Source organism: Miniopterus natalensis, chromosome 3 (genome assembly GCF_054644295.1).
Source record: "Miniopterus natalensis isolate mMinNat1 chromosome 3, mMinNat1.hap1, whole genome shotgun sequence".
In the NCBI taxonomy this organism is placed as follows: Eukaryota; Metazoa; Chordata; class Mammalia; order Chiroptera; family Miniopteridae; genus Miniopterus; species Miniopterus natalensis.
Genome location: NC_142083.1, coordinates 50,975,595 through 51,002,341, shown reverse-complemented (window position 1 = coordinate 51,002,341; position 26,747 = coordinate 50,975,595). Strand labels below are relative to the sequence as shown.

Genomic DNA, 26,747 nt, shown 5'->3' with positions numbered 1-26,747 from the left:
ACTGCAAGCCGGTTGCCATCGCTACTTTTTCATCCTTCCTGCCTTGACTCCTACATAGGAATTCTATTTTGAGGGGGAATAAACATGTCTTGCCCAGTAGCCTCCTTCCATCTGTCTGACCATCTTCTCTTCTCTGCAATGTAGAACAAAGCCCCAGAGGGAGGTTCTGCATTTCTCCTGTCCCATCCACACCTTCAGTCCTTGCTGTAAGTAAAAGATCATCACCTATGCCCCTTATAGCACTTACTTTCAGAGGATTTACAGTCCTAATTGAAACCCAGAAAGTGTGCTTCAGCTCTCTATAGCCTCCTTGAGTTAGTCCAGATTCACCGTATCTGGCAGATAATGTGATTTGAGATTTTAGCTATTTCCTAGTTTCATTGCAGATGGACTTTCTCTATCAAAAGTTCATCTTTTTAAATTGTATCCATTTTGTAGGATTCATGGAAGAGGGTAAAGAAAACATGGCTTTACACCCCATCTTTTAGCTAGAACATTTTTTTTTCCAAACTCTCTAGTTAATAGGCTCCCTGGATTATAAGCATTTGGCTTCACTTAGTTTCATTTGAGAATTTTATTGAGTAGATATTAGATGCAGAACAGTATGTAAGATACTGCTTAAGATTTTAAAATGAGTCAGACTCGAGACCTACTTTCAAGGAACATATGGTATAACATGGGTAAGAGGAGAAATCTAAACGTGATAATAGTAAGATGCATTAAGTGGGGTCTATGAATTATCGCCATAATGGTGATGATGACGATGAAAGGCGCTATGGAGAGTGTGATCACCTCCAACTGAAGGGATGATGAAAGTCAAAAGGAAAAAGAAGAAATGACAGGTGACATCCCTCTTAAGTAACTTGAGGTAGGGTGGCTTGATGGCAAGATGATGGGCTTTGGAATTACAGACATGGGCTTCCCTCGCGGATCATACAATTACTATGCGCCCTCAATGAAACTACTTCTCTCTGAACGTCAGTTTCATCTTTGGTAAAGTACCTAGTACTACCAACCTGTTGCAAAGATCAAGTGGGATAATGCATGTCAGGACCCCTGCGTAGTGCCTGGCTCATAGTAGGTGTTTCATAAATGCTTGTTTTCTTTCTGAATTAGCTCTGCTTGTTTATCACACTTTATCCCTTACTGGTCATATCTGTGGTATTAACTATTTAAAACATAGAAAGTATTTTTTAAAAGATGAGTGTTCTTACTCCCTTGTTAATTATATCTGTTATATAATTGTGAAACTCCATTATATCATTGCTCTATTAACCTTATCTTTAAAAATCAAAGGAGATGATCGTGAAAGTGCTCCTCAAACTGTCATAATAGCAGATGTAAGGAAATGGTACTATGAGAATGTATGCCTTATCTTATGTTCTGTCCTTTAAAAAGAAATCTTAGCACCTCCTTTGAACGAAAGACACCTTTAACAAATTTTAACTGGGTTTTACCCTGGTGTACTTTTGGACAATTTCTCTGCTGATTGAAGGCCATTTATCTGAGCATATTTAGAGTCTGCTTGAGGCTGGCTTGCAAACTTGCTTCTGTTTTCCAGAGACGCTCAATATTATACACATAAAAAGAAAGTAGGTCAGAATCTCCTGTAGAGTGCTGCCTGGTTCCTGAGCTAAAGGTCACTCTTAATCCTCTTACAGGCCCCAGACACGTTGTTTTCAGTGTTCCAGGAAGGAAATGGCGTCTATAAAGAAAAGTAGGGAACATATTTTTCTTGGGAGCAAGGGACCCCACATGTTTCCCAACTCTATTTAAAACACTGCAAAGATGAATTCTAGGGAAACTTCATGGTGGTATTTTTCCTACAGTTAGAATTTGAAGCTGCATCCCTGGATGGAACCATGGCCGGGACTTTTACCATGAACCTGCCGTGAAAGGGAATGGAAAGGTGAGCGGATTCCACAGGCCAGGATCAGCCCCACGGTGCAGACGACGGTGTTAGCGCGGCTACAGTTTCCACTAAACCCAGGGACCACCCAGCCGGGGGCAAAGCGAGACTATACTGCTTCTCAGAAACATCGAAATCAAAAGATAGCTAAGAAACTGTGAGAATGCCGGGGGCGCGCTCGGGCTGCTGTGAAAATCATGTCATGGAACGGAGTGCAGAGGTCACAGCGAGACTAGCCTGGGCAGCTGCCTCCTCGCCCCCTCAGCATCGTCACCTCCGCCAGGAGCAGCAGCGACTCCAGTCTCTGCCTCAGCCCACCAAGTCCACTTCCCAGAGACACTGGCAGTCCCCCATTTTGGAAAAGTGTTTATTTTAAAAGTAAATTTGTTGTTCTCTGAATGTGATCTCATTTCCACATTTCCTAAAAGGACCACACAACTTGAATTCACTTTTTTCTATTCATAGCCATTTCCTCATCCAGTTTTGACTCAACCTTTATCAAAGCATGCGTCACTCCCTCATTTGTCTGGAAATACTGCGGACGTGACTGACTCAGGAGCAGCCAAGTAAGTAAACACGAGCACTCCTGTGTCACCCCCTTGGTTTACTAACCTTTATTTTCTAGAAGTGATGCTTTATCCCGGTATTAGCCAATAACACATATGTAAACAAAACTATACATATACACATACAGATACACATGTATACATACATATATAATGCATATTTTATAAACATGTATGCATATAAAATTCGGCGGATGTCAACATAATGTACTGCAGAAGTTGTACACATTAAAAGAAATACATTACAGCAACGTCTCCTTTAAAAACACCCAAATTATCAACAGTATGGTGATTGCCAGAGAGGAGAGGGGATGGAAGGAGGTAAAGGAAGGTAAAGTGGGGGTAAATGGTGAAGGAAGGAGACTTGACTTGGGGTGGTAAATACACAATACACTATACAGATGATGTATTATAGAATTGTATACCTGAAATCTGTATAATTTTATTAACTAATGTCACCCCAAGAAATTCAATAAAAAATAAATGTAAGTAAAAAATAAATAAAAACGTAACTGATAAAAAATTTTTAAATGCCTAAATTGAAAACTACGTCACTGAAAGGTTACAGCAGTATTTCTAAAGATCGATGAAATCCTTTTACTTTCTTGAGCACATATTCTATACAGTACATTCTTTGCCTCCTTTTAGTACCTAAAGTAAAACCAGTTCCCCTAAACCAAACAAAGGTAGGGTTTTTTTTGTGTGCATACAAGCGTTTGCTACACTCATGTGGTATCTTAGTTTATGCTGGGAAAGGGATTGTAAATGTGTTCACTGTAAAATTGGTAAAAACACCATGTTTGGCCCGCATTCTGTGACTGACCCAGGTGTGGGGCTGGGGCATGAAGTTGTACAGAAACTCTGCCCAGCCTGGGCTCATCTCAGTGCTTGAGCCCAAACATTTCTTGTCCTACTCTTTTGTCCCACATCTTAAGGTGGGCCTTAGCTTACCTTTATTTTGCTGGTAGCCCACTTTTGTACTAGCCTTCTCAGCTTCCCTAAGGGGCCTGGAAGCCCTCAATTAAAGTCAAGATGACTTTAAAAGTTTATTTAAACAAGTACTCTAAACTTAAACTACCTGTTGTAAGAATATCTGGTCTCCTTAACAAAAGCACAAAGCAAATACACATTGACTTTAGTTCCCAAATGAATTTTACCTTCATTTCTTGCCATTAAGCAAAGTATGCCATTTGGAGATGAGCTGTAAAAGCTGGGTTTCATAAATAGGTACACTGAAAAGATACAACTAAAGCTGTTCTTCTTAGTCTATGTGACTGTCTTTGGGCTGGGAGCAAAGAAGCCACTCTGGCAGAGTGCTTACCCTGAGTTCCATAGACACCCAAGAAGTTCTTTGATAGAATTTCAAATTTGGATGTGGCAAAAACTCATGTTTATTTTTGCTAAGTCATCACTAATATTTAGCCTTCTTTTCAATTATGAAAATAGGTAACAAACAACAAGTTACCTATGACTTTGTCACCAATAGTTGTTGCCAATATTCTGAAATATCATTAACCTTCATCACTACTTTGACAGTATAATACTTACTAAATCTACCAGTTGATCTTATTTCATGTATTAATAAGGAAGCATCTATGTTACTCTATTACATATTTTTAAATGTATTTGAAAATTATTCTTCAATTTAACTTATTTTCTTAGTATCCTATGTATTTTGTTTTATACTTTAAAGAACATCATTCTGAGAAACGGTCCGTAGGCTCTATCAAAATTCCAAAGGGGGCTATGGCTTAAAATCAAAGATTGAGACTCTCTGCACTAGGGTTTCACAGATGCATTTAATTGTGTATAAATATATCGATCACGGTAGGAACGTGGCAGATGGTAATGACGGGATGCTTAGGGAGCATGATTTAGGTGTCTGTTCCTAGCAGGTGTTCGACCCTGCTGGATGAAGGAACTTCAGAGGAAGGGTGGGGAGAAGGGAAACCACTGTCAGCAAGCGCTCAGAGCTGCAAGGGAGCCGCTGCGTAACTACAGGCTTGAAGCACTGCCGGCCGCCTTTAGTCAGCTTGCTGAGACTGATATTCTGTCTTCAAGGCTGATTGTTGGTTACCGGGCGGCAGGTTTAAAACTGCCCTCCACAGCTATTTGTAAATTCTTCTGATTCTCTATTCATTGCCTATTGTTCCCTGGTCCTTTGCCCCAGAAGTTCCTGCTTTTTACTTTGACTGAGGGTTTCATTTACTACTTTACAATACAAAGAAGGTTCTTGGTCTTCAAGCAGGAGTTGACTCCATAGTGTCAGGTCCTCCTGGACTTGAGGTGATTCTTCCCTTGTTTTCAGCTGATTCATGTTCTCAATGGCTGACTCAGAGTCATGACTCAGTGATGACATTATTTTAAACTTATAAAATTTGAAGGGAACCATGGACAGAAATAGAAGGGAGAATGTAAGATGAATGATAGGAAGAAAAGAAACACCAAATTAATGACTACCATGTTCCTTTGTCTTGGAATAAAATAGAAACTTTACTAATAATAACACACAATTTAAATTTGAGTAATGCTTTCAGCATCATTATTTTGTTCGATGTCTAAAGCAACTCTGTGAACAGCTACAAAAGCTTATCTATCTCAGAGAACCTAAAGGACCAGCCATAGGCCCAAGACTAGAAAGTGGGGTACCAGCCAGAGTAGGGGGCTAGGCTTCCTCCCCTTGGGACATGGACTTCTCACAACAAAATCTGAAGGGCCCAGAGCCCTTGCAGGTGCTGTTTGAAGAAAACTAATAAACAAAACAAGCAAACAAGAACTATGTGCTGATTGAAAACTAAATGAGGTTCCAGAGCAAAATAGTAAACATAGGTATAATTCCCACATGTTCTGAGAGACAATTCGTAATGTTTGTAACACTCACTGAAGATAGAAAAGAATAGAGAAGCATGATTGGTCATTCTAAGTAAAAGAAAGGAGTGATAATATACACAGAAGACAGGACCCAGCAAAAGCAACTGGAGGTCAAAAACAATTGAGAATCTACTTTAAATCATATTTCCAATGTTTAATAATTATTGCTGATCTACTCATAGATTTGGTCTACTCATAGTTATTGCTGATCTACTCATAGATTTGCATTACCCACTAGGCAGCGTGATCTATAATACAAAAAATAATGTCTTGAATGGCTTTTAAATATGTTTCCTGTACAGTTTTCTGAATAATAATGTCCAATAAAAATTATTAGGTAACATTTTTTTATTTATTAAAAAACAAGTAAGTAACTTCAGCTTTTGGTTAGTTTTGTTCTGTTTGTTTTTAAATGATCTCTTTCTTAACTATAGGGAAACCTTATTGCTCATAAAAAGGGGGGGAGTGAGGGAAGAGGGCCCTGGCTGGTCTCTAAGCATTCTGCATACAAGCGGTTGCTACACAAGCTTCCAGGTCCTGAATTGAATCTCAAGGGCCAGAGCTGTGTGTGTTCCACAAAAGGCCCTTTGAAACTCCTTTCCCTTCCTGGGCTAACAAAGCCTAAGACAACTGACCTGAGGGACAGACCCGTTGGTTTGGCTTGGCTTCTGATCTCCCATGAAGGACGGTGAGCCATGCTCATCTCTCTAAAGTCCCTTGCCTACTTCCTCCATTATATTTAGCATTTGTTTTCCTAATGAGTTGTCTGTTTGCTTCCAGCTTCCAGTCAGAAAATGAATGTGTGCAAATCATCAACTAACTACCCAGTGCTTGGGTCCTACAAGGAGTTGTTTTATACATTTTTGAAACCCACCCACTCTAGAGCTCCTGCTGAATCTGTCTCTTCACTCTGTTTGCCCCATGGCTGGACAGGTACGCTACTCTCTAGCTAGAGCTATCTTCAGCCTTGCACCTCCATTCCCTCCAATGACCACCTCCATAACTGCCCTTCCACACCTTGCTAGGTTTGCTGAGGTAACTAACAGTCCGACTAAGCATGTTCTAAGGGTGGCAGCAATTCAGAGAAAAAGTAAAAATTTAAAATATTTGAATCAGCCAGGTACTTACCATGGAAGAATTTTTTACATTTATATTGTGGCTTTGGGTAGTCTTTATTTTGAATTACATATGGTGATGTGGGGGAAAATGAATCTTAATATTTTTGACTTATGGGGACCCTAAATGTCATTATCAGGCCCTGCTTTCTAATGTCCAGCAGGTTGGTTTTTGCCATTCCTCGCTCCCCAGTGAAATTTCCACCTAGAGGTGATGTGACTCAGAGAGGCCAGTCCTGCTGGAATCTGGGACACGTTGAGCCTCCTTCTGCATTAATATAAACTGTTTACTTCCTGTTGTTCAACCTTTGCACAGCCCCAGTTACCTAAGGAAATTGTTTAAAAGCCAGTATTTTCAGTTTTTAAAGCTAAATGATAAAAACAAATGATAATTTGGTGGTGGTTTGGAATCTTCCTTTTCATGGAGCTAATGAACACCAAAATATATATGGTTATTTTTTCACACATGTAAAATACTGCAGGACTCCTGCTTCTCACTCATGTCTTCTAAAAGACACCTGCACATATTTTAATTAGGTCCCACAAGACCCACTATATAAAAAGGACATTGATACTTGTTATTTTAAGACCCAGGAGATGCTATGTAACCAAGCTCTCCCTAAACCATGAAAAGCAGTTTGCACATCAAGGTGGAAAAGCCCACCATCAGCATGTCCATGGGCATCAACTCAGATGGGTAGCTGCTGAGTGCAATTGGTTTTCTGTTCAAGGTAGCACCAAAGGGGGAAAAACCCTTGAGAGGATCTGGGGTTGATTTAGCAGCTAGCAGATATCATCAAATACTGTATGAGTGCTTGATTTTGAATACTTTTGATATGTTAAAAAAATATATAAATTTGCACACACACAAAAACTAGGTAGAGAGTGTATATCTTTTAGAAGATCCTCAACAACATTCCTTTATTAAAGAAAAAAAATACCACTACATTGCCTAGACCGTTTAAAATACAGTTTAGGTTTCATATTTTAATTTATATATAGCTTTTATGAACAGTTTTGGAAAAAATAAAACTATATGTGGAAGATCTAATGATTTGATTTGCAGCGAGAATTTTAAAATTGTATTTTCAGAACTCAAACAACCAGAACATCTCCAACCCCTAGCACCCCAGCTATACATATTCTTTCCCTGTCAACTTTGTGCTGGTCAGGAATGAAGGGACAGAGTTTGCAAGGTCTACTAGACATCATGTGCCTCCTCCTTCTGCCCTGACAGGAAGAAATCATGGGGCCTGAAATTTTGTAAACATGAGGTTCTTGCTCAATGCCCTAGGGAAGGTAAACCCCAATCCCTGGCAGAGGGGAAAACTCCTCCCAGTTTCCAAAACTGGACAGTCAGGCCTAGTTTGAACCATGGGATCCAGCTGCACCAGAGTAAGCCCAGGTGGCCACAGTGTGGCCACATCAAAGCAAAACACACAAACAATCTGGGGATATTTCTCCAAGTTTTGGATGGAAATGTGAGTGGGTGGGAAGGCTGTGACAGCCCCTACCTCTTACCCTCCAGGTTCCCTGGTCACCTTAGGACCTCCAGGATAAACCAAGCCCCTCTGTGGTTTCGAATTTGCGTATGGAGACAAAGAGGGTGTTCAGCCTCAAGCTGAATGAAGAGCACAGGGGGAAGCAGGCCTCACTGACCGCAGCGCGCCTCGACTCCCCAAGTGATTTCTCTCCCACGCCCCTCGCGAAAGCCCTCCACGGAAAAATCAATCTCCTGGCCTTTCAATCTGCCTTCTGTCCTAGTCAGAGGTTGCCAAGCGTGAAGCATGACGGGGGCTCCTATCAGCGAACAGGGCCTGAGCAGCCGGAAGGAAAGAGCTGCTCTTTAAAAGCTTTTAAATGCTGTTATATTTTTAAAACCACTTACTGAAGAGGTGAGTTATTTCCTGCTCCTCCTTCCCCAGAAGCACAGCCATTAAGGTTACCTGGAAACCTGTCCAGGAAGCATGTGGCAAACAGCAACTGTGCCACAGAAACATCCCGACCTGTGCTCCGACAGGAGATGGTATCGGCAAGGTCATACGTGGGTAGAGGTGGAATGGGAAAGTTAATCGGTTTGCACGTCCTGGTTTGGGGGACTGCCTGGTTACTTGGGCATTTGGGAGGGGGGCTTTGTTCCCAGCTTGGCGGGGGCGGGGCACGGGGTTGGTCTGAGTTGGAAACGAGAGTGCGCTGAGGTTGGGTGCTTCTCACACTGAAGACTGTACCATGAGAAGACACTGCCTCTGCTCTGGGGGAACTTCTTCCAATCTGGTGGGCACATGATGTATTCAGACAATAACCTGTGAACAATTTTTTTTTTAAGTTTCAGAAGCATGATAATATACCATGAAGAAGTATGTACTAGGGGGTCAAGAAGATTTCATAGTGGAGGTAATTTTAAATAAGGTCTTAAGAGACAGTGAGAACAGCAAAGAGGACATGAAACAAAATAACTAGAAGACAGGTGTTGGTAGAGTGAAAAATTTAGTGTTGTTTATTTTGATATTTTAATTTTTATGATTGGATGGGTGGGAAGGAGAGGGGACTCCTCTATTCTCTTTGTAGCCTTAGCTCCAGACTTTTGAAAAAACAAAAAACAAAACCCTTCATGTTATGAAAGCATTTTTTGCTGGTTTTGCTTTTTTTCTTTCTTTCTGTTTCTAATGTGTATTTTATTTCCAACCAACACCCTTTCTATGTCAGATGAGGTGATAAACTTTGTAATTATAGAGAAGATGCAAAGCTGTGACTCAGCTGTTTCACCGGGCAGCTTTGCCCACAGACGCAGGGCTTTAGGACTCCAGCTGGCATGAAAAAAGCAGAGAGAGGAAATGGTTCACGAATATTTGCTGCACCCACTCCCTTTTGCTTTTCCCCAGAATATACCCTTTTTCTGATTCAGCATGAAGAAGGGTAACTGATGAAACATTTGTAATTCTGGAAGATAAGCTATCTGCAAAACATGTGAAAAATCAGCTGCAACCAATAAGGCAAGCTCTGGGACAATTTCTGGGCTTTCTACGCTGACTGCTTTCCACTCAACAGTTATCAGTCCTATCAGGGCATCAGGGCGTCTGCGTGAGTCAGTAAAACATGGGCACAGTTACTTGAGCAACCACGGAGAATTAGACACTAAAAATATAGACAGGAAATCTCCACAATGCAAACAGTCCCCAGGAGGGGAAGGGGGTGTGTGTGTGACATGCCACACTCCTCTCAAATTACGTAAAACCAATGTTGTCAACTGAGAATATTAAGTAATATTCTAGCCAGTCTCCCTGCCTGCCTATTTCACAATTGCTGGATTTATCAGGCACCATCACCCGGGAAGAGCACTCACCTGAGCCCTGGGGAATAGACCGTGGTCTTGGCAAGCCTTCTAGACCTCAGCATCTCTGAAAATGGAATGAGGCATTTATCAGACCTGCACCTGGCCTTCCTAGTTACCTCGTCAAGGGTAAGAGGCAGGAGTTTAAAGACATGCATTGGAAGTCAAAAGACTTAGTTGTACCCCTGATATACTATAGTCTCAGAAAATTCACTTAAGTCCTCTGTGAGTCTCAGTCCCTCCATCTCCAAAATGATGTGCATCTGCCCTACCTATTCTACAAAGTCAGCTGTTAAAAATGCCACACCAAGCAAGGTTCCTCATGCATGTGTGTGTGAGAGAGAGAGTGTGTGTGTGTGTGTGTGTGTGTGTATAACAGTTTGGGGGGGTGTTCTTTCTGGGGTGCTTGCCTCACTGTCCCCTACCACCCTGATGCACTGGATTCAGCCATAGTCTATAACTTAGCAAAGTTTCAGTTTGTATTTGTTTGCTCTCTCACATAAAACATATACACATAAACACACACACTCATAAAGAATCAGAATTTTTATTTTCCTTAATCCCCGGATTTCTCTGAGTGAGGAAGAAGCAGCTAGAATTTATATCACAAGAGTTACTCATTTCATACACCTGTGAGGATATAGCACACACACGAGCATCCTCCTTCCTGTGACCTGAGGGCTGGGCATGTGGATGGGGAAGAGTTTAGCTGCACAAAGCTAAACTCTGCTAGGCTTGGTTTGCACAGTGTTTGGGTTTCTTGTTTGTTTCTTTGTTTGCTCAGTCACCTGAAACGTCCCTATCCTTGTGTCTGAAAGGTACTCAGGGCAGGTACTCACACCCCTCCTGCTGGCCTTCACCCAATTCCACTGAAGCAAGAGATCAGCAGGCAGCTGGAGATCCCCCCACCCCCCACCCCCCACCCCCAGGATTGGAAAGAAAAGAGCTGAAGAGGCCACAGACGGTTTCCTACCTTCCCTTCTTCGGGGTCAAAAATGAAACAAAACAAAAACAAAAAACATAAATGAAAGCACAAAAAATTCAACCAGGCGTAGAGATTTCTGTAGGAGAACTTTTAGGGGACAGTGAGATTTGAGATTTCACAAGAAAGGGTATTGGCTACCGGTAGGAAAAAATCCTGGGGAAACAATGAGCCGAGGCTGGGAGTGCAGATGCAGGGAACTTCTCCGGAACACAATTCCCTCTAAACGTGGTGGAGAAGTGTAAGCGGCAGCAGGCCTGAGAAGGGTAAGAGGGGAGCCTTTCCGGGCCCAGGGACGCTCCCTGCTGTGCCGTCCCGTCGGGGCCAGCTGCGGTTCTCCTCCCTCGCAGGAGATGAAAGGCTTTGCCGAGCCCCTTCCTCCTCCGGAGTGAATTCTCTTCAGGTGTTTCACCTGATGTAAATCCAGGGTTGCTTCAGGCTCCTCCTTGCTCACTTGCTCACACCCTTTCAAACCCTCCTAGGTCGGTTGTTTCTCTCCAATTCTAACCCCATCTCATCTTTTCCCCCCCAATGTCAAAATTTTGACATAATTCTTAGAACAGATCAACTCCAGGCACCTACATTTTTTTTTCTAGGTGCAAAAACCCCAGAAAACTGTGGGCCGGTCTCCTCAGTTCCCTTCCTCTTCACCTGCATTTGTTGCTCCAAGGTCTGGTCCAGTCATCGTTTCCATGAATAATTCCCCCCGAGGCTTCCTGGCAGAAAAGTATTTTGCAAGTTTCACTTGTAAAAAAAGTATTTCTACCCGGCATAGGTTTAAGCATGTAAATAACACATAAGCTCAACCAATTTTTATAGCCAAGGCTGGCAAAAATCTCAAAATGTAAATCTATTCCAAGTTGTTTGTGCTTTTTAAAAAGTGCTTACAAAATACTCACATCCCTTCAGTTAGCGCAAATACATTTGGTGACCTAAAAGCCCGAGTAAGGGCCCATCGTGAGGGGAAGTGTAATGTTGACTCTGGTTTACAGAAAGTGAATCTGAGTCATGGCAAAATCCTGAAATTTCACATGAACTCATTCTGCCTGTAAATGCCCCAGAATCACTGGTGAGGAAATGTGAACTCTCCGGGCAGGCAGAAGCACTTTGTTTTCCAGGGTGCGGTGACGCCAGATCCCCGCTGCTCCTGACAAAGACCCTCGTCAAGCTGGTGTGTCATCCTCGCCCCGCCTGGGCCCAGCGCGGCGGGTGAGCGCGGACCCACTTCCCGGCTTCCCAGCAGCTCCGGCCTCCTCGGGCACGGGGACAGGCCGAGTCCCCGGGGCGCAGCGCCACCTGCTGGACTCCGAGAGATCAAGCGGCTGACTGGGGTGGACCTAGGAGACCAAGAAGTTCTGACAGTGCCCAGTGCCCTGTTTGCCTGGAGGCAACACCCAGGCCTCACTGGAAAGAGAACAAAAACACTAGCAGAAACAGGCAGCCTTTGTCCACACAGTCAGCGCCCCACGCAATCCTTTCCTCACATAGAATTCGGCGTGCAGGCGTGCACGTGCCTGTGGGTGACGGTAGCCGAGCGTTTGGGCGCCTGTAGGTAACCTCTCAAAGGTAGGAAAAGTGATGTCATCGGCTTCCTACTTGTTGGACTGGTAAGGAATTCTACAGCTGACAGACTTTTACATAAATTACGCCATTTAATTAAACCCCCACTACTCTGTACAAGTAGATAAAACAGCCTCAACCAAATGAACTGCCAGCACCTTGGCTCTCCTAGAATTACTCATAACCTAGCCACGTTTGAGGATGACAGCTAACTAATGAACTTTCCCCCTTTTCAAAAGATTTCACCCACATGGAAACAAAGACTGTCACAACCCCCCAGCCAGGCAGACGGGCCCTGTGTGGAGAAGACCAAGGCTGAGTCTGCGATGAAGTAAACTCCTGCCAGCTATGGGAAGGAGACGTCTGAAATCAAACCGCAGTGGCTTCCAAGCAGCTGGTAGTGGGTATGTCAGGAAACACATGAGCAGGGATGTGTAAGTGTTTGCCGGAACTTCCTTGGCTCTTTAGAGATGAACTCGCACGTCACAATCACGGGGTGACTTTCCCTGCCTGAGAGGCTATGAACCTATAACTGCGGACATTTGCTGAAGCAGGAGGCCTAGAAGACAAAGCACTGAAAGGCACTGATGCTTTGGCCACGTGGACATGTTTGCTGACAGTTCTAGGAACACCAGGGACCAACAGATTGGTTCTTCCAGATTTTCCTGATGCCTGAATAATAAAAACTACAATATGTCGAGGGCTTGCTTTGCCAGGGAGTAGGCTAAGGGCTTTACCTTCTTTTTTCATATAGTCCTCACAACTGCTCTATAAGATATGCTATATGATCAGCCTATTTTACAGATGAGAAAACTACAGCCCAGAGAGGTTAAGTGGCCTGCCTGAGTACGCACAGCTCAGAGGCATATAGCTAGGACTCAAGCCCAGGTCTCTTTGACCCAAAGACTATGCCCCTAATGTTTACTGTTTCCCAGTAACTGCTTCCTAGCTGTTTGTACCCTGCCACGCCCTGAACTATGGTATATTTTACTGTTTATTTCAGGGCCAAAGCAACTCATCAGCCACATGACACCACTCATTTTCACTGACCCCCTGAGTATGAAAACAAGGCTTAAAGAAAGAGCTTTCGTTCACTTTGTTTTGATCCAGGACAACAGACTGGGAAATGGTTGGGACAAATCGTCCTGGGTCAGAGGTCAGGGGACAGCCTGGATAATGATAGCAAAAACAAACAAGGCCTGTCACAGCAGCTCTTAGTAGCGTGTGGGAACCCACAGGCTGAGTCTCATGCATGTGTCTCTGAATGGGATGGGCTAGGTCTGAGGCAGCGTGGGGCGGGTGAAGAAAGCACTGTCCCAGATTCAGCTCCCGGATCTGCCACATACCAGCTGTGGAACTGTGGGCAGATGCAGGGAGCAGCCTCGGGCAGTGTCATCTCTGAGAGCTGCCAAAATTCCGGGGCTTCTCACTGTAAAGTGGCAAAAATGATCCCGTCTGCGCTAAATTGTGGTTGGGTAACGTGAGCTAAGGTACAGGAAAGTGCTGTCATGCTCCAGGCTCTGCAGATGTTGAGCTTTATGGTTATCAGTTCCACTGGAGAAAAAGGTGCTACTATTTTCATTAATTCTGGGCTGCACTTACATGAGACATGGCAAGGGGCTATTTTCCTTGCAGTCTGGCCCTCTGCTGAACACATTTTGGACAGAATTACATGGTTTGAGGTTCCCATGAGGCAGTTTGACCTGACTGGGTAATCGGAGTGACCTGTTCATCAAAGCTGTTCCGCACAGCCCGAATTCCCTCACCAACACCAGTGCTATTTTCCCCATTAAGCCAACAGGTCCTAAGGGCAAAAAAAATTATAGTAGTGACCCCTGATCCATGAGGGATATGGTCCAGGTGGATGCCTGAAACCACAGATCGTTCTGAGCCCTATACAGGGTGGGCAAAAGTAAGCTTACGGTTGTGAGTATGCAAAACAGAGTTTGTTCTTGTATTATTATTTATTAATTATTGTATTATTTTCCATACAAACAACTGTAAACCTACTTTTGCCCCACCCTGTACATACTATGTTTCTCCTATACATACATATATACTTCCGATAAAGTTTAATTTATGTTAGGCATGGTAAAAGATAACAACAACAATAAAATAGACCAATTATAACAATATGCTGTAATAAAAATTATGTGAAAAGGGCCTCTACCTGTCTCAAAATATCCTACTTTACTATACTTACCCTTCCTGTGATGCAAGTTGATGCAATGCCTACGCGATGAGATGCAGTGAGGGGAATGACATAGGATTGTCACGTAGTGCTAATCGACGTTAGTGTATCCTATGATGTTCATGAGTTTATCAACATGTGCAGGAAGAGAGCACTCACATAAAGGAAGGCTTATTTTAGTCTCTGGTGTGAAAAACAGAAGAAAAAAAAAAAGCTACATGATGAAGTGTGTTATGGTAGGATCAGACAATATAAAAGGTAAATGGTAACCCTAATCAGTATGATACTATAATGGTGGATGCATGATCTTATTTATGCATTGTCAAAACCTACAAAACTGAAGAAAAAAAAAAAACCTACAAAACTGTACAATACCAAGAATGAACCTAAATGTAAATGATGAACTTTAGTTAATAATAGTGTTTCGATATTGGTGTATCAGTTGTAACAACGGTACTAACTAATGCAGGACCTTAATAACAGGGGAAGCTATGTGCAGGAAATGAGGAAATATGACTAATATTTGTACTATCCGCTCAATCTTTCTATAAACCTAAAACGGTTCTAAAATATGAAGTCTATTACTTTTGTTAACTAAAAATAAACAGGAGGAAATAAGTCAAAATGTTAATAGTACTGTTTCTGGATAATGAGATTATGGCTAATTTTTTTTCTACATTTTAATTTTTGTCTATATTTACATGTCACTTGATCAATCAGGTCAAACAAACGTACAGTTTTAAAATCTTGTCTGGGCGCCTATTCTCTGAGGCAAAAACTGTATATGCTCAAAGTGGTCAGCTGTCTAGTTCTCTATACATGGTAGAAACTTAATAAATTTTGCTAAGAAAGCATTAGTACCTTTAAATCTGTGTTCAATTCTGTTGCCTTGTAGCCTGAAAATGTGTTGCCTTATGGCTCAGAGGAGGGCAGCAGATTGAAGTATTAATTGTGAGAGGAAGGAATCAGTGTCTTCAAGGAGTAGCTGGGTGGGTGATTATAAATTGAAAAATCTCTTCTTAAGTAGAGGCCCATGTGGGCACCTTGACAAGCATCTATTAAACGGCAACGATAAGCAGAGGGTGATGGGTGCTGACATAAAACAAGATCTCAAAAGATGTGCAATTAAACAAGAAGCATTGATTCTACTGTGTTCTACTGTGTAGAAGTTGCAGCAGTAGAGTTGGTTTGAGAGTTGGGGTGATTATGCCAGAAAAACTTTCAACTGTGTTTCTGATTATTGGCATACCAGTCAATAAATGAATTCTGATATTTGAGAGCATTCAAAGACTTTCTTGTATCGTAGTTTTAGAGCTAATCCATCAGTTAGAGTTGTTTTGCATTTTACAATGCACCTTCGCATTGATCTCATGTACTGCTTTCATTTGTTTGCTAGTCGTGTAGCCTTATGTGACTGTGAGCATCTTGAAGATGGCCATGTCTTGTTTTTGTATGTCTTGTTTCTGTGTATGCCTGGCCCATAGTAGGTTCTTCTGGTGGATTATAGATGGCTGCAAATTCTTTGACCCTTCCCATCAAAGGTGGAGTCTCTCTCCTCCTTTTGAATCTGGGCTGGCCTGTGACGGCTTTGACCAACTGAGTTTGGGGGAAGTCACATTATTCCAGCTCCACATTCAGTCCTAAGGCTCTTGGAGCCCTGAGCTTTCATGTAAGAGGTCCTGGTGCCCTGCTGGACAGTCCATGTGGAGAGGCCTGAAATCCCATGAAGAAAGGTGAGCCCAGCTTTCCAGCCATCCCCACCAAAAACGGACAAGTAAACCCTCCAGGTCAGATCAGCTGCCATCTAAATGTCCCAAACGACCCTAGTTGACTCCACAAAGAGCAGAAGAATCACTCAGCTAAGCCCTTCCTAAATTCTCAAGTCACAAAATCATGAGTTATAGTAAAACAGTAGATACAATAGTGAAACAATAGATAAGTAGAACAGCTCTCCATAAATGTTTGCTGATGGATGGATGGATGGATATTAGGATGGATGGATGGATGGATGGATGGATGACTTAGAAGGGTCACTGTCTTTCCTAGAGGAATGATGCTCAGAGAGACAACGCAACTTGCCAAAGCTACCATAGCAGACATTTGTCATTCTCTCTCCTCCCCCAGCGTCTGAACCTCCTCCTTTTGAGGAATTCCCTACGTCATAAAATAGATCCGTCTCACATTGTAGAGGCTGAAAATGCCGAGTGCCCACTTCCCCAGTCTTCCTCCAAGCTAAGGTGCACATCATACAAGATCCTCCAATCAGACCCTCCTGCCTGACTCTGACTCAGAAACTGGTGGAATAAAGAAGCAAGGATTCCTCAGGCTTCCTCCCAGTAAGGTGGAAGCAGGAACCTCAACAACACAGGTGCCCCCAGGGCCCATGGCCACAGCTCCAGCAGCAGGGCCCCGTGTCCAGGCCCCATGGTGTCCGTGGGGTGAACCATGGTCCTTGTGTGAAGCCACAGCAGTATCTTCACTGTGTTATGATTTGGGGCCATTGGCTGCAAGTCTGTCCCCTCTTTCTCCCAGGGGTATGGTGAGCTACCTTCTGTGTGTTGATGAATTCCTTTTCTGCTTACAGCAAGAGCCCTGACTGATAGTTACCCACTCGGGTTTCTCATTCTAGATCCCACACTCAATGCTCAATGTGAACACTTCACATGGTGTCTCCAGAGCGCTGGATTCTACAGGGAAGCAGGGGGACGTGAGACGGAGCTCAGGGCTCTCATACCCCACGCTCTGCAGCAAATGCAGTCCCACTTTGATATTTTTGCTACTGTGACCCTCTTTACATTTCCTCTGGAAAGATAGTTCTGTTCCTAAAAATTGAGTTTGAAATGACCACAGACACATATAAAATGATAATCCACACAATGAATTGCTTGGTGAAGAAAAAAATTAATCAAGAGAAATGGCCACTGAAGTGTCACAATGAACCCTTGAAACAGATGATCTTTGTTCAAGAGCAGCTGCCCTTCAGTGTTCTTCCTGGTTAAGAATGGTTGTGACAGAAGACTGAAACGGGACGTGGGGGAGGAAGTCACCAGGGCTGGCCAGCAACATGCATCTAGATCTGGTTATCTGTAAGATGGACAGATGGAGTCCCTGACCCCTTCCCTTCTGAGGTTCAATGTTTTTAGAATGTCTCAGTGGGTAGAAGCAGGCTCATATGAGGCCAGGAGACTAGCAGCAACATCAGAGGAGAGGCTGGTGAGGGATGATGCAATCTGGACTGGTGACCAGGCTTAAGCCCTAGGACAGGGCCTCCTCAGGGAAGGCTTGTCCAGTATGTATCAGGACTAGAACTAGTCACCCTGAACTATGGGGATGCCTTGGGAGCAATGGCTGTGTGTGTGTGTGTGTGTGTGTGTGTGTGTGTGTGTGTGTGTCTGAGAGAGAGAGAATGAGAGAGAGGAAAAGAGAGAGAGAGAAATTAACAAAAAGCTGTAACACCAGTAAGAGGCTGCGGAGAAGGGCCTTCTCTCCCACCCCCACATGGGGGGGGCATGCCTTGGTACTAATTGTGCCTCAGCCCCTGCAGCAGGGAGTAGGGCCTGCACCACCCACAAGGCCCCCCGAGCAGCACAGATGGAGGCACTGGAAGTCAACCGGACCAAGCGGCCTTTGGGTTCCTTAACTCACCACAGGAGGGGGAAACTCTAAGCAAAGAAATAATATTCTAACATTCTCATGACATAATATGAGAGTTCCAGCCACTCACATTAAGGAGACACACAATGGGGTGAATGGTTTGTTGTTAATTTTTAGAATCCATGTTTCCTTCTTGATTCTCTAGTATCCTCAGTGTTGGTTTGGGGAAGGAGCTGCAGCCATGCCCTGGGACAGTTGGCAAGAAGCAGAGATTTCAAGTGAATAATTAATTTCAACTACAAGCAGAGAAATAGCTCACATGTGAAGCAGAACTGGTTCCCAGCTTGCGATGGTCTGGACGTTGGCTCCATCTGAGTGACCCTGCTATCACCCTTGTCATGCAGTCCCCAGTGGTCTATCACCTGACCTGCAGAAGCAGGTGCTGTGACCATGAGGCAGTGGCATCTGGAGTCCCGAACTCACTGACCCATCCGTTTCTGTGTTTAAAGTTTCTGCAGTACTTGGCAGCTAATTCAAAATTGCCCAAGACTTTCTTAATTGGCCAGTTGAAACATGTACCATGATTTCCTGGGCAAGTAGGAAGGGAGAGTGGATGTCAGCTGTGAGCTGAGCTCACCCAGGGAAGCCTGGATCAGCAGCTGCCACTGAAACGGTTGACCAGGTGAGCAGGCATAGGACGCAGAGCTTCAGGTTCTATCAGGTATACAACAGCAGATCTAGGAAACAAAAGGGCCGTGTTCTGTATCACGTGCTGAAAAGCATCCTCAATACCCTTGGTAACAAGGGCCCGCTCTTGTGTGCCGTGCTGGGAGTTTGCTTTGCGAGACCAAGGCGGTGTGCATGTGCGCACGTGTGTGTACACACTGAGATTTTGACACAGGCCTCACAGACACTCACATACCAACAAACTACTTTTTAACCTATTTCTTTAAAGAGTTATAATTTTCAAAAGCCCATAAATGAGAGAAAATCAGAATGAATAGTCTTTCAACTTCAAAATGTCTGACCCTGAACTTAGACCTGAATATATCAGCCCCTTCCCACTTGAAAAGCTCAAAACTTTCCTGGCAGTTCCTCCAGATGCCAAGTGAGGTTCCTGAACACCACACCACTGCTTACAAATGTGGGTTAGGAGCACTCTGTCATCTGCAGTCCATGTATTATCATTTATGCATACTGTTATAGAGATACGATGTAAAAATTTCAGTGGCATGTTGTTCCTATAATACACACAAGATACCAGTGAGTGAATAAGGTAGTATCGGCTGTCACACACCAATGCTTTATGTATGTTCATTTATTTATGCCTGCCAACAAGTAAACAAAGACCGCCAGAGCTAATAAATAAATAATAAGTGGAGAGATCGACGGATAAATGGATGGATGGGTGGGTGTGTGGGTGTGTGGGTGGACGGATGGATGGATAGATGATAGATAGATGATGATAGATAGATGATAGATAGATAGATAGATAGATAGATAGATAGATAGATAGATAGATAGATAGATAGATAGATAGATGGTAGGTACATAGATAGATAGATGATAGAGATAGATAGATGATAGATAGATAGATGATAGATAGATAGATAGATAGATAGATAGATAGATAGATAGATAGATAGATGATAGATGATGATAGATAGATAGATAGATAGATAGATAGATAGATAGATAGATAGATAGATAGAAGGTACATAGATAGATAGATGATAGAGATAGATAGATGATAGATAGATGATGATGATGATAGATAGATAGATAGATAGATAGATAGATAGATAGATAGATAGATGATAGATAGATGATAGATAGATAGATAGATAGATAGATAGATAGATAGATAGATGATAGATAGATGATAGATAGATAGATAGATAGATAGATAGATAGATAGATAGATAGATGATAGATAGATGATAGATAGATAGATAGATAGATAGATAGATAGATAGATAGATAGTAGATAGATAGATGATAGAGATAGATAGATGATAGATAGATGATAGATAGATAGATAGATAGATAGATAGATAGATAGATAGATAGATGATAGATGATAGATAGATGATAGATGATAGATAGATAGATAGATAGAGATGATAGATAGATGATAGATAGATAGATGAAAATAAAAGCCACATAAAGGAACATCAGCTAGTGAAGAAATTCACTAAGTAGAAGTTTACTGACAGAGAAAAGTCTTTTTAAAAGAGTTTTTAAAATGCTAGCCTGGAGGGTGGGGGTTAGTATTTTCTGCACTCAGCTTTTCTAGATAGGAGATAAAAATGACAATATTATGACTATTGTGACTGCTGCTACTACCAATAATAATAATAATAATTATAATGGCTGCTACTTATTGACAAGTAATATTAAGTACTTTATATATATTTATAATTTTTATTTGTTTGACCAGATAACAAATTACTTGCCAGAATCCAAAAAGTATAAAAGCAACATAGTAGCAATAAATTACATATGTATGTACATATGTGTGTGTGTGTGTGTGTGTGTGTATATATATATACATATATATGTATGTATGTTTATGGTAGTTTCTTTTCCCTAGGCCCTTGATTCTCCCCAAAGGCCATGAAAATTATTAATTTATTAGGTACCTGTCCAAGGTAACAAAACAAGCATGTAGTTATATATTGTAAGTCATATATGTAGATAGATATAGATAAGATCATATATAGATAGATGGATATTTTCTAATGTATTTCTCACATAAATCGCAGCATTCTATGATACTATTCTACATCTTATTTCTTTTAGCCAGTTCTATACATAAGGTTCTTTCTTTTTAATGGTTACATGGCATATTATTTCTGGATGTACCAAATTTTTCAAAATAGAAACTTAAATGGGATGGAAAGTTTCTTATAGATTTTTCCAATCTCCTACATCTGTAGCACCCTGTAATAATAACTAGTGTTCATTATCATGACACTGACATGTCTTTGGAATAATTAAGAAAGGACTAAAGGAGGAGGAAACAAGATGGCGCGTAGGTAACAGCTGCACCCGCCGCCTCCGGCAACCACATCAAAACCACAACTAAAACACAGAACCACCGTCACTCAGAGGCTCCTGAGATCCGGCTGCACAGAAGCCCCACAACCAGGGAGCTGAAGAAGCACCGAGACCGGGAGGAGGGGCGGAGACGCGGGTCGATCGGGGCTGAATCCCGGAGACGCAGCCACGGGCCCACACCCGGTGCCACAGTTGAAATCCGGGAGGGAATCTCAGCTGCGGAGGTTTCCCGGAGGAGTGAGGGTCCCAGCCCCACAGCAGGCCCCCAGCCCAGGGCTCCAGGGCCAGGAAGAGACGTCCCCACAACTCCCGGCTGTGAAACCAGCGGGACTGTCCCTGAGGGTCGCGGAGGCTGCGGGAGCCCCAGCAGCTCCTCTAAAGGGCCCGGCACGGACTCACTCGGACGCTCCCTCTGAGCCCAGCGCCGGGCAGCAGCCTGAAAGGACCCGGGACACTCGGGGGGAACTAACCTGCCTGAGATCCGGGCGAGAGGCGGAGGGCGGCTTCCTCCCAGGCAGAAGGGCTGGCGGAGGCCATGGCTCCTGTGGCGAGTCCTCCCCGCACAGCCGGCAGGCAGGCGCCATGTTTGAATTGCCAGCACCTGACTCTCACCTTTGGCCCCGCCCCGTGATTCCCGGAGGCCCCGCCCCTCCCCACCTGCAGCCCATCCAGGCCATTTCCAGGGGCTTTTCTGTGCAAGTGGCCTCTCGAGCCTCATGCTCAGGACTTTCCTAAAATCTCTCAAACAAGCAGCAGCGGGCCCCGTACGGCTTGATAAACGGCCCCAGGCCTGGCACTAGCTGCAGCCTGCATTGGCTCATAGCTTGGCCTCTCCTGGACACCTCCAAGCCCAGCACAAGTAGCAGCCAACTACGGTTTGCCGTGTAGCTCATGCTGGGGGGCCCTGGGCAAGTCACTGGCAAAGGCTGACTTTGCATCTCCCCGAAGGCCCCAGAGACAGTGCACCTGGTGATCAGACTCTGCCACGCTGGATTACAACCCTACCACATCCACAAGTGACACTCAAGGGGCGCACTTGGTGAACACCAAAGCTCCACTGAAGTAAATCCTGCTCCACAGGAGTGTCTCCAGCGCAGCAGCTCTCTGGCTGTAGTTGCAGCTGGTCCTCACAGCTGATTGGCCTGGGGGTCAGTTCCTCCCAGGGACGCCAACAGCAACCAAGGCTCAACTACAGCAGGACAGTGCACACAGCCCACACAGGGGAGCACCTAGAAGGCCCAGCTCAGGTGACTGGGGAGGCTGAGCCACTGGACCCTACAGGACACCTACTACACAAAGCCACTCTACAAATTCCAGGAGACATAGCAGCTCTACCTAATACATAGAAACAAACACCAGGAAGCAGCCAAAATGTGGAGGCAAAGAAACATATCATAGAGGAAAGAACAGAAGAAATCTCTAGAAGAGGAACTAAATGAAATAGATCCAAGCAAGCTAACAGATACAGAGTTCAGAATTTTGGTTATAAGGATGTTTAAGCAGACTGTTAGGGAAATAACTGAGAAAATCGATAACATAATAAAGTACCAATTTGAAATGAAGGCTACAGGAACTGAAATGAAGAATAATTTACAGGGAATCAACGGTAGAGCAGAGGACACTGAGAATCAAATCAGCAATTTGGAACATGAGGAAACAAAAAACACCCAACCAGAAGAGCAAAAAGAAAAAAGAATACAGAAATATGAAGATAGTATAAGGAGCCTCTGGGACAACTTCAAGAGGCCCAACATTCATATTATTGTGGTGCCACAAGGGGAAGAAAGAGACCAAGGAATTGAAAACCTATTTGAAAAAATAATTACAGAAAACTTCCCCTACCTGGGGAAAGAAACAGACTTACAAGTCCAGGAAGCACAGAGGGTCCCAAACAAGAGGAACCCAAAGAGGCCCACAGCAAGACTCATCATAATTAAAATGCCAAAGGTTAAAGACAAAGAGAGAATCTTAAAAGCAGCAAGAGAAAAGCAATTAGTAACCTACAAGGGAGCACCCATAGGACTGTCAGCTGATTTCTCAACAGAAACCTTGCAGGCCAGAAGGGAGTGGCAAGAAATATTCAAAGTGATGAAAAGCATGGAACTACAGCCAAGATTGCTCTACCCAGCAAAGCTATCATTTAGAACTGAAGGTCAGATAAAGAGCTTCTCAGACAAAGAAAAGCTAAAGGAGTTCATCACCACCAAACCAGCACTACAGGAAATGTTGAAGGATCTTCTTTAAGAAGCAGCTAATCAACAAAAGAATCTGACGAACTAAATAGATCCAGAGACATTGACACATGCAACAGACGAACATATTTCAGAGGAAAGAGGGAAGGGGATGGAGGGTGGGAAGACGTTAATCAAACAAGTTATATGCATAACCCATGGACACAGTTAATAACAGGGTGAAGGCCTGGGAAGGGGGTGGGAGGGAAGTGGAGAGGATCAATTGGGGGGGGGGGAATGGTATACCTGTAATACTCTCAACAATAAAGATACATTTAAAAAGTAAAAAAAAAAAAAAAAAAGGACTAAAAATTATGTTTATTATAATTTTGCTTTAAAGCATATTTTCAACAGAATTGGTTTTGGAGATCCAAGATTCCTGAGTGCTTATCTTACTCGACACCCTTTGGAAAGATTGGTCATTCATCGCACGCACTGTTCTTTGCTGCCACTAGGTGGTGCTCCAACCACAATGTCTCTATTTGAGCCTCAGGAACCAGCTTGTTCATACTAGCTGGCCACACTGGTTAAGGCCCCACTGGACTAAAGTCAGTCTTGAATAAAATCTCACCATAAGAAGTATGTCTCTAAAACCACCGAAGTTTGCACAGTACCCTGGAGTGAGGATAACAGTGGTAAAGCTCTCTATTCAGGAAAGCAGAACTTTACCACTGTGAGTAGTGTTCTGCTTTCCTCCTGGTGATGCTTTCAATTGTAACTTAATCTCTGAATCCAGGGGCTCACCCAGTGGAGCTGAAAGGTCAGGTCATGGCCCAGCTCACACAGATATCATCCATGACCATCCAGTTACCACGGCCTGGCCAACATGTGCACAAGGAAAACAAGGTCTGGCGGAAGGACCAGAGTGGGTCTTAGGTGTGTGCTGGCCCCAGCTGGTCTGTGCTTTGGGTTAGCAGCTCAGCTTATGTCAGCACAGGTACTTACTGTAAGATGCAGAAATCCAGATTTCCCCAGCCTGTGGACAAAGCTTCTCTCCCATTTCCTAGAATTCTTTTAGTTACATTCAGTTTCCCAAGTAAGTTTGGAGCCACTTCCCCCCAAAAAACACATGGACCTGCCAGCTTCAAAGGAAGACAAAAGCAACTCTAAGTCAGTTTATAAGCATGGTCAGGGTGTGTGATATGCTCACAAATGCTAGAACGCACAAAAAAAGAAGCAATCCATGTGGGCCAGGGTACTAGAAAGGTTTCATGAAAGAGTGGTACTTAGAATAACAGAACTGTAATGTCTGGAGCTGCCTTGGGGAACATCTGGACAAGGTGTTTCAAATGGTCCCTCAGAGTTCTAGGGGTTTGGGGATCTATCTCAGGAGCCACCCTGGAGGCTGAGCAGGGAGGAGGCCCAGCCCACCATCCTCACTTCAGCCCAAATAACTCCAGTTTGGTAGGTTTCTGCACAAGCTATGTTTGGACAAGGAACCCTGCTGCTTTTTCTTTCTTTTTTTTTTTAAGTTGGAACCACTGATCTAGCCCAAACTGCTCATTTTACAGATGAGCACACTGAAGCACACTAGGGACTCTCCCAAAGTTGCACACAGTAGGGAACATTTTGGATATGCTGAGGAAGGGGGAACAGTGTCCACATGGGAACAAGAAAGAACCACAGGTTAGCACAGCACCGTTGTCAAACCATGTGAAACTAAAGACAGTTTATATTCATTCGCCTCTCAGGTTCAATTAAAAGACATTTTCTCTTACAGACATGCAGACATGGAGCTTCAGATGCAACACATATTTAGTATTTACTAAATCCCAAACCCATATCCACAGGACTTGAAAAGTAAGAGAATACTTATTTCCATTGTCCAGATGAACTGTCTTTCTCTTCCATCTTTTCACTTAATATCGTAAAGCTGTTTACAGCTCTGCGTCAAAATGCCTCCCATACAATTAAGAAAGAGTTAGCACTCTCTTCTGGGGGATGTCACAGGCACCAGCCCAGGCTGGGCAGCCGATACACTGGTAGACATTTGGCCCCAAATCCAATTTCATTGTAAAATATTTATACTCTTTCTCACCAACTTCTGTGTCCTCCATATTTTTTTTTTAAAAAAGTGGAATTAATGTCAGACTAGCTTCAAGAGCTTAAGTCAAGATGTATTGGGAAAACCAAGTGTCAGCATGAAGAGATCAACTCTTAAAAAGTGGTAGGAAATTTATAAACCCAGTCACAAGGAAAGGGGCCCTGTTGCTGTTCTACTCTGCTGATGAAAAGAAAACAGAAGGTGTCCCCTTAGTTTCTTACTCTGTTTACGTGAAAGAAGCTCCCCTCAAACTAACTTGAGCAAAGCAGAACTGAGCAGTCCCGGCAACGAGCCCTGCAAAGCGCAGGGCGTGTCACGCTCAGTCGAGGGAGGAGCTCCTGCGGTGTCAGCAGGCCTCTCTCCCCCCTCTTGCCTCCACTTTATCCTGATTGCCTTCCTCCTCACTGAGCCTCTCCTGAAGGGAAAGCAAACTCCACCAGTTGCAGGCAAACAAACTTAAAGCCCTCCAGGAGGAGAGCCCCTGTGTCCCAAAGCTCCAGGTGTTGGGAGTAGCGTCTCCTTGCGTGGATTGTAGCATGTGCTCCGCCTTCAGCATATGGCTGGTCCTGACTGGTCAGCCTGTGTCACATGCCTGCCCCTGGCACTGGGAGTTGAGAATTTACCAGAGGTCACATCCTGCTAGAGCCAAACCTTAAAAGATGGAACCCAAAACAAGGGCTAAGAATAGGGCAGGAGTGGTTCCCCAAATGGAAAAGAGAGGTTCTGTTGCAGGAAGAAGGGATGCTGAGACGGCAAAACCCACAGCTGGGGACCCCCTTGTCTGCCCAGCAACGCTGCTCTCTGGGCTCACCACATGATGCATACCTGATGTCTCCGTGGGCTGGAGAGCAGCTAAGTGACAGAAAGTATTAGCTAAGCTGGCCTGCCCATCACTGATGTGTTCATTAACGTTTATTTGCAGTAAGCCACAAACTTGAACAGAGCACTTGTGGGGAGCGTTGTTGGGTAAACTGGCTTCCAGGAGCCACTGACTCAGGAAGTACCACAGGCTTGGGGCTGGCCAAGGCCCCAGGGCCATATTTTGAGCTGGTTGCCAGCTACTTTCCCGAGGGCCCTAGGGTATCAGCCTTTTTTGTTTTTCTGTCTATGCTGTTTTCTGGGAGCTCCTCTATTCCTAATGTTGGCTAGGCCTAGGACATGTCTGTCCAGCTATACTTGACACTCTTGAAAATGAGGAGCATTCTTTTCATTAGAACCGGAGATACACTGAGGACTGGAAAACTTCAGGTTCAGAAATCTTACAGTTCTCTTATAGTCACTATTCCTGATCAT

The 26,747-nt window shown here is 43.7% G+C and overlaps 1 long non-coding RNA gene across 1 annotated transcript in view; it reads right to left on the bottom strand.

Moving 5' to 3' along the window:
- LOC107539607 (uncharacterized) overlaps positions 1 to 10,141 on the bottom strand; it is a 308,699-nt gene extending 298,558 nt beyond the window's left edge. Inside the window, exon 1 of the long non-coding RNA XR_001603421.2 lies at positions 9,805 to 10,141. This is a non-coding gene — a long non-coding RNA (uncharacterized LOC107539607). The remainder of the gene's footprint in view (positions 1 to 9,804) is intronic.
- Positions 10,142 to 26,747: the final 16,606 nt, after the last annotated feature.